This window comes from Adiantum capillus-veneris, chromosome 16, assembly GCF_014529385.1.
Source record: "Adiantum capillus-veneris isolate H3 chromosome 16, ASM1452938v2, whole genome shotgun sequence".
NCBI classification, from domain to species: domain Eukaryota; kingdom Viridiplantae; phylum Streptophyta; class Polypodiopsida; order Polypodiales; family Pteridaceae; genus Adiantum; species Adiantum capillus-veneris.
In genome coordinates this window covers 20,592,977-20,601,511 of record NC_140946.1, presented here as the reverse complement: position 1 = coordinate 20,601,511, position 8,535 = coordinate 20,592,977, and the positions used below count along the sequence as shown (strand labels likewise).

At 43.4% G+C, this 8,535-nt stretch overlaps 1 pseudogene; it reads right to left on the bottom strand.

Moving 5' to 3' along the window:
• Window positions 1-2,366: 2,366 nt before the first annotated feature.
• LOC147438683 (uncharacterized) lies at window positions 2,367-5,594 on the bottom strand (annotated as a pseudogene).
• Between the last annotated feature and the right edge of the window lie 2,941 nt (window positions 5,595-8,535).

The following is an 8,535-nucleotide window of genomic DNA, read 5'->3' as shown; positions in this document are numbered from 1 at the left end:
GTGCTATATAGCACGTGTTACAAGTGCCTTACAGTCTTCACATCAGGTGCAGCATTTACCATGGCTGACAACAACACAGATGTCTTCAAGATGTTTGCTGCTGAGGACAGGTTGGATGGGGACAATTACCCTATGTGGGCTTACATGATTGTGCGCGTATGTCGCACGTGTCAATGCAAGGAACTTGCCGATACACCGTGTGCGAGCCACAAATGGCTCCAAGCACACAACAAGCTTAAACTAGTAAGCTCAAAGATGGCGATGGTGTGTCACTCATCGCTCTACGCTTGCTGTCGTGGAGGATTCCTCGCCGCGAAGAAGAAGGAGACGCCGCTACACCGCGCTCAACAGCTTCACCACCGCCGTACCGTTGTCGCAATGCTCGATCGCACACTCTCTCTCTCTCTCCCCCTCTCTCTCTCTCACGCATACACACACACACAAGGAGATGAAGAAGAAGAAGACAAAGATAGACCAAGAACACTCTTCAATTGCACAAATGAGAGAATGAGTGAATTTTAGGTTTAGTTGACTTTTATATGAGCTCACCCCATTCACACTTGGGTGCCCATGCTTAGCCAACTAATCCCTTGAATTTTCTAGTTAGAGTGCGCCTCTCGTCGACGAACACTCTTACCCTTTCCCTATTGGACCGACAAGCCCGGTACCTAACTCTACCAAGTAAACAATACAACGTCTGTCGTAGGTGATACGGTGTCCGTGAGCCGTGAGGGTTAACATGCCCCCCTTCCTGATGTAGATTCTATCCTCGGAAGCTATTGAGTTGAAGCTCGTTCGTGGAGGTGGAAGAGCATTTGAGATGAATGTCCTTAGCCTTCTTCAGTCACTACAAAATCAAACAACATTGGCATAATAAATGCATTCTCATATAGAACTAAAAAGCATATGCAGTTGTAGGTAAACAATGTGATTGGTAACAGAATTTTAAACCATTTGTCAGCAATAAAGATTAAATTACAATATAATCAAATGCATAAACAGATGTAAAGGTAAAAAATTAAACAAGTCTGGGGTCGCTAATTTAACGATCGAAAGGCACTAGAGATCGACTATTAATACCAAGGGTAAGCTTCTTAATTTTCTTTGGTCAATTAAGTTGTTTAATCGCGAGAGCCAAGTATTTCATGTTCGAGGGCTGACTAGAGGCTATACCTAGAAGACCTTAGTTAAGCTACGATAAAAGGAATTTCTCACGAAATCATCGCCTGACTGATTACTTTCTCTTTGATTCCCCAAAGTCTTTTCATAGTGATTCAATTTTGATGTGTGTGCTTATTTTGTATGCCTTGGGTTTTTTGCTTTTCAAGGAATAACGCCCACACTGGGAACCTCTAGGGCTCTAGTACATAGGCGATACATGTGAGTGAAGTACCAAATCAAGCTGAGATTTCTCTTCCAGCTTAAGATTTTACATTGTGGCACTTTGTTTGTTTTTTTTATTTTTATTTTCGTTTTCAGCATTTTAATTTTGTAACTTTGGGGGGTCATATAACAGGGTTACACCTCCTTAGGCTCATCACACTAGTAAACTCCCTTTATAATACTTAAGCTTAAGGTCAATAGGGACTAAGCCCACTAGAAAGCCCTAGTACATTTCACACAATGCTGCATAAATCAGATTAAGAACCTAAGTAACCATTGATTCTTAGGAAGGCATTCCCCATGGTAAGATCTGTATCACCTAACTTAGCTTAGTCGGACTGCTTGATTTTTAAATCTAGACAAGTGATTATGACAAAAAATTACATTGAATTTAATGTTTGGTACTAAGCAAATGCGTTGAATATTATGCTACCAATCACAATCAAAGCAGACAAACATGGATGCAAAAAATATAAGGGGCGATACAAATGGACAAGAAACACTTTTTTGTGTTGATGGTCGCGCTTGATTTGAAGTGTGAACGAGAGAAAGATCCCATGAAGGTCCAAATCCTAACCATAGAAACACGTTCCTGTACACACAAGGAAACACAAAGAATACCTCTAGGAGGCACATCAGTGGAAAAAAAGGACTTTGCTAATCACTCAACTGTAAAACAGAAACACTCCTATCGTACTACCTACCCTCCATCACTCGAGTGATGAGGATCAAAGGTGTTTTATGACATAGGTTTCTGTTTCAGTGTACCGGATGTGAATGTGACAGTGTGGGTCAATGTTTTGACTTTTATTGTCCATACTCGTTTGCTAATTGCTCTTGCTCTTTATTACTTTTGTTTTGTGAGTATAAGGCTTTATATATACATTCCCTAAGATTAGTGATTGAGAGGTCAGGGAGGAAGGTTGAGAGGGGAGTGAGTGAATGATGACTGTCAGCAAACACTCCCCCCTTCCTTGGGTAGATCATACCGTTTGAAATGTGCTCGTCACCCTTTGAAACCAATTGTTCCAGTTGGTAATAGGTGAGGATTTTTGCCATTAGTTTTCTATTACTTTAGGTGCCTCGTCGAGTTGCAAGGGTGGTAAGGTACTCTCCCAGGATCGAACTTGAAGTGCGTCATCAGGTGATTCTTGAACACTGGGAGATGTGCATTCCTTTGTAGCTTTATGAACGTCCACTATTGTAGGTGGAGGCTGTGGAGAAGCTTTTACCTCTATGGATGCATTACATGAGGAGCTAGAAGCTTCATGGGACTCCCCCCTTCCTGAGCTAGGTGGAACAAATCGTTCTTTTTTCGGTACCCAAACTAGCTCTGGAGCGGGTGTGTAGCATTCTGTGATTTTTTTCTTTGCACGATCCTCAAATCATTTTGGACCTAGAGGATTGGGCTCATGTGGGTTAGGTGACAGGTAAACACACAATCTACGTTTTGGCACCCAGATTTGATCATTTCCTTGATTGTATCCTTGGGCTTCCAATAGTTTTTTAGGAATCCATCGCAACATTTTCTTACTTTTCTTGGAGCGAGTGGTATGTTTCTTACAAGGCTTCTGTTTTTTAGCACTAGTTATGGTCGCTAAAGAACCTTTAGGGACCCACTTGTATGTTTTCTTCGTTATATTAGGATGAGTCTTGTCAGAAGCTATATGCATTGCTTGTAGCATATTTAAGGGTACGGGGATTTCATCCCCCTCAGGTGTTACCCACGTTGTCCCCCTGTTTCCCCAAGTGTCTATGGTTGCTGCTAGGTGGACCCAATCCACATTGTCCGACTCAGTCATCCCAGGTAGTACATCCATATAAGGAGAATCTTCCCCAACATCAGTGTCCGCTTTACACGTGTAACAATACTGCAATGGGGCCGAGTGAGCTGTGGTGTCAGATCTATGATCAATTATAAACCTGTTTCCTAGGGGATGTGCTCGACCAGTCACAAGATCCACTCGAATGACAGAATAAGAATCTTGGAACTGCCAGTAGACATGGTTTTTAGACCAGTCATGCACCATTTTTCCTTCCCTCATGAAAGGACATCCTAAGATCATCTCCGATGCCAAAGTGTGCTTGGAGAAATCCATAACAATGAAGATAATCCTTATTTTATGTCCAAAGACCTTGATCTTGAGATCTTCTAGCATCCCAATACGCTCAACAATAGACCCATTGGCCATCTTCACTACTATGGTTGTGGTCGCAAGGTGAGGTCTTCCCATAGTTTCCCAACAATTTTTAGTCACAATGGTAACTCCAGCGCCACTATCAAGGATTCCGTTCACGGTTAATCCCTTAGGAGTGATTGGTATGGTCGCATTGGATTCATCACCCTCAAAGTGTTGTCCCAACTTGTTAACAGGTATTTCTATAACAAGGTTCTCATCTAGGTTGGGTTGTGGATCTAAGTGCTCCTCCTCTATTGGCATCTCGCCAGCTCCATCCATCTATGCAAATTGTGGCAGCCCACACTTCAGTTCTCCATTAAGGAAGGCTTGAAGAGCTGAGACTAGCTCAGGGTCTTTATATAGTTTGGACATGATGGTGGTTCTAACTTCTGAAGACATGAAATCCATCAATTTGGCAATGTTTAACGGCACCTTTTGGGCTTCAGTCCCTTGACGTGGGGAAGATGGGATCTCCATTTCTTTGATAGGATCAAGTAGTCCCTCTGTAAACATTCTTTCCATCAAGAAGTGAGTGCGACCACTTTCCCATGACTTTAAGTCACTTTCTTCTTGGATGACACTAGGTATGGCTAAGAGTCTATGGTCTTGGTGAGGTTGTTGTTGCGTAGGGAACATGGTGTCTGTAATCTGGATCTTCCTAGGTGCTGGTTCTAGATCCCTTTGGGTATCTTCTACCAAACTCCTTAATTGCTTGACTCGCTCAATCTCCTCTGTAGGGTTTGGGTAAGTTCCTATCTTCTTTTTGGATCTAGGCCATTGTGGCTCATGAAGATCTTCCTTGTTGGTTTCTATCTTAGTGGTCCTTTTGGTCCCCATGGTTTCACCTGAATCCGAATCCTCTTCAGCGTCGTTCATATATACAAGGTCGTCACCAGTCCCTATGTTGGTCTTTGAACTGGGGTCTGACTTCGCTGTTTTTTGCGATCTCTTCCTTCGTATTTTCTTCTTTTTCTGAGATTGGGCAATTGATGTCGTGTCTCTTTCCTCAAGAATGTAGTTTTGTTTTTGGAGCATCGATCGTGTGAGTACGTTAACTGGTACCACATGTGTACTTTGTGATGGCTCCTCGGTAACTTTAATCAAGTTTAATGGCGTGATCTTCGGTGCATTTGGATTATTTGGACATTGGGCAATCAAATGATCTATGCCACATCGATTACACTCGAGTATTGGCATTGTAGATGTGCTCGCTTGATTGGTTTGCATTAGTGTGGCGTTCTTTTGTAGCCTAATACGATACTCGGCTACACGATGTGGACCTCCACACTCATAGCATTGAAGAGGTGGTCTCTTAGCGGTGTAATTGATATTTTGGCCTCTTGCCGCAAGAGAAGCTACTTGATATATAGATTTGACTTGTCCCCAATAGTCCTCCATGTAGTATTGTGGACTTTCTTTAAGTACATCCAGCCCATATGCAATATTAGGATCTATATCTTCCTCACAGCCTTCCAAACAAGAAATAGATGACTCACAACCCACTTGATTCACATAAGTGATTCTCGAATGTGGTGGTTGCGGTCCTAGCACTCGAGGTGGTAAGGGTGTTGTTTGAACAACATTTTGGGCCCTAGGGACCATGTGTTGTGTTGTTTGTTCAAGAGGTGGGGCCGGCATCAATGTAGGCACTCGAGGTGTGTCTGTCCATGCTAAGGTTGGTCTATTGGCCATCGCGTGCTTAAATACTATGCAATCCTTAGCTTGATGACCATACCCCCCACAGGCATTGCAGTTCCCATTGAATTTTACTCTAAAAGTAGGGCATTCACTGGTACTATGCGGTCCATAGCATACTGAGCACCATTGTTGCTCCCTTCTTGGATACATATCATTGTTTTGCCGAGCACGATTGTCTCTAAGACTCTCTTGAATAGCCTTGGTAAGATCTACTAAAGTCATCTCATATATCTTTGGCTCCTTAGCAATAGGCTTTAGGGTCATTGGCTGATGCCCTGATGCTTGCGAGCTAATAGATTTAGGTTCAACAGACACTCTTTCTCCTTGAATCATTAAATTATCCTCCAATTGGATTGCATTGCTGCGGTGACTGCTTCCCAAGTGGTGATACCTCTAAAGACTAGGCCATTGTAGATGTCCTCATGTCGTAACCCCTAATGAATCTATCAAGCAATTGTTTATTGTTGAAGCTCTCATTTGGATTACAACGAGAATTCAAATGCTTCAAGCGACTTATAAAGTCTCTCACCGACTCTCCTTCCTCTCGTTGGGCTTTCTGGAGCTGAGAGGCTACACCTCAAAACACTCCCTCTCGTATGTATTCTTTCAAGAACAGTCTCCTAAGAGTAGGGTAAATCGGTTTTTCTTCCACCCTTAGGGTTCTATACCAATCCCCTGCCTTTCCACTTAAGGTTAGGCTTAAAGCATTACTCTTATGCAGGTCATTGTGTTCTCCTAGAGAATCACATATTTGTTCAAACACTTCGATATGCTTTCTCACATCCCCGTCTCCACTAAATTTTTGTGTGAGCTTGGCTATTTGTACTGCCTTACTTCTAGGCTCTCTATCAGACGTGTTACGCATATTCTTAGCAATGGATCGACCTATAGCTTGAGCAAATGGTACCAAGTCACCTAAGTGAGCAGGTACCGTGGGTGGAGGTGCTCCGGAGACTACATGTGGAGTAGGTATTGGCATTGGGCTTGGCGCATAGGAAGCCCTTGGGTTCCACGTTGGGTACGATGTTGTGCCATGTGCTGGTCCATAGTTCATATGGGTGGCCTTAGGCATAGCAGACGTCGGATGTGACATGCTAATGCTAGCCGGTATAGTCCCATGGAAATACGAGCTTGGGTGTTGTGGTTGTGGAGCATAAGTAGTTGAAACAATGGGAGGAGTAGGGACTACATGAGTACGAGGACCCATGGGTGTATATGATTGGTACACATTTGTAGGTACTGTTGCAGGCATTGAGCTACCATGTAGCGGTGCTTTACTAACAAATGAGGTCCATGGCATGTTTCTTGGCATGCCCATCATTGGGGTAGGCATGGTAGCCGTGGCGTCATCAAGGGATAGTGAGCTAGACTTGGAAAGGTAAAGCTATCACTTGTGGGCTCAGATTGCACTGAGACCCCTGGCGAAACAACGTATGGAGGATCCATCGGACTTACCGAGGGAGACTCCATTTGTGATAAGATCGGTTGTTTAACCTTTCCTATATCCAAGAATCTCATTAGACTCGTTGAAGGCATGTTGATCCCCTTGTTTTGCCTCTCTAACTCAATGACCCTATGGATGACCTCACAAACTCTTTGTTGTTGATCCTCCACAATAGTAGCACCCATTGTGGATTGCAGGACATCTAACCAACCCACGTGATAGGTGTGACTTGTGTATAGATCGGTTAGAGTTTCTGTTTGTAGTTTGTACTCCCAGTTCTCATTTAAGAACGCTCCATCTAGGATTGAGGTGCTAGGGGTGTCCTTTGAGCTAGATGCAATGTTGCTTTCTAGGGGTTGGCCCTTAGCAGTTGCTAAGTCAGGAGCACTTGATTGCTTTCTTAGCAACGATATTGACATAGGGGCTTTCGCTTTTAACTCTCTTCGTTGCTCCGCCTTGCGTAACCTCTCAATTTCCTTTTCTCTTGCTGCAACGTTATATCACTCAACCTCTTGCACTTCGGCAAGGCTTCTACCATCGGGTAATATGACCTCGGAGGGAAATAACTCTGAATAGTCAAGAGGTGCAGTGAATCAAGTATTCACGTGCACATTCTCTAAGAGTATAGGGTCTACATTGGGCACGAATGGAGAATTTACTTTCCCACCCCCCTCATTTACATCATTAGCTCCATGTTCGGAGCGAGTGGCTCTACTAAAGGTTTCCTTCAGGCGGCTAAGCACGCTCGGCCCTGACCGCGGGCCCATGGCATGCATGTCTTGGCTTGAGCTATCTGGATTAGGCATTGGGAAACCCTCCATGACGTCGTAGTCAGAGGAATTGTCACTAGCCGCTATGTTCGGGTCTTGGTTTGTACTACCTTGGGTCCCCGCCGAGGGCCCGGAACCTAAAGTAGGTGGATATTGAGAACTCGCGTAAGTCAAAATTCTCTCTAGTTGCTCTGTCTCTAGCGCACAATCAGAGCGCATATGCATGTGTCTTTGACACCCTACAAGCATCGGCGAATAATCTCGAAGGTTAACCGCTTACTTTTTTAAGCGTCCGTTTTCACTCGTGTTTTTTATGTTTTTTAATGATCGATTTTTTTTATTAAAGTGTGTGATAGCTCAAAACGAGCGTATCCCTCAGAGGGTCGCCGTGTGCTTTACATCACAACGTTCGGTCACCTGAAGCTCCGTTGGTCCTCAAAAAAGGTCGATTTTTAGCTACGTGCGAAGCTAAAATTCGTAATTTTAAAGGGTGATAGATGTCTAAGCCTGAGCGTGAGCTTGGGCTTGGGTCTGGGAGATATTCCTGATGCAGGTCCTACCTTTATATATATAATTTTTTTTTTAAATTTTTTAATTTTCAAATTTTTTTTAATTTTTGTTAAAAATAAAGGATAAGGTCGCCGCGGCCTGCATGAGAGCACACACACACTCTACCTACCCACTTCTAACTAATACACCTACTATTACGCACTAACACACTCTATTAGCTCACATAGATCTACTTCCTACTTACTGTACATTACATTACACATAACTAACCACCTTAATACTAACGCTTTACACAGAGAAAAAACACAGTACCTTTGAAAACTCCATTAACCAAGAAAATACACAGTAGTAACACAATTCCTTCTTCTCAACACACACACCCTTCTTCCTTACCTTTCCTACAATTCAAATTGCACCATAAAAGAAGCACAGAGTGCCATTCAAGCTTAGTGTATGGCATTCCTCGGCAACGGTGCCAAAAATGTGCACGTATGTCGCACGTGTCAATGCAAGGAACTTGACGATACACCGTGTGCGAGCCACAAATGGC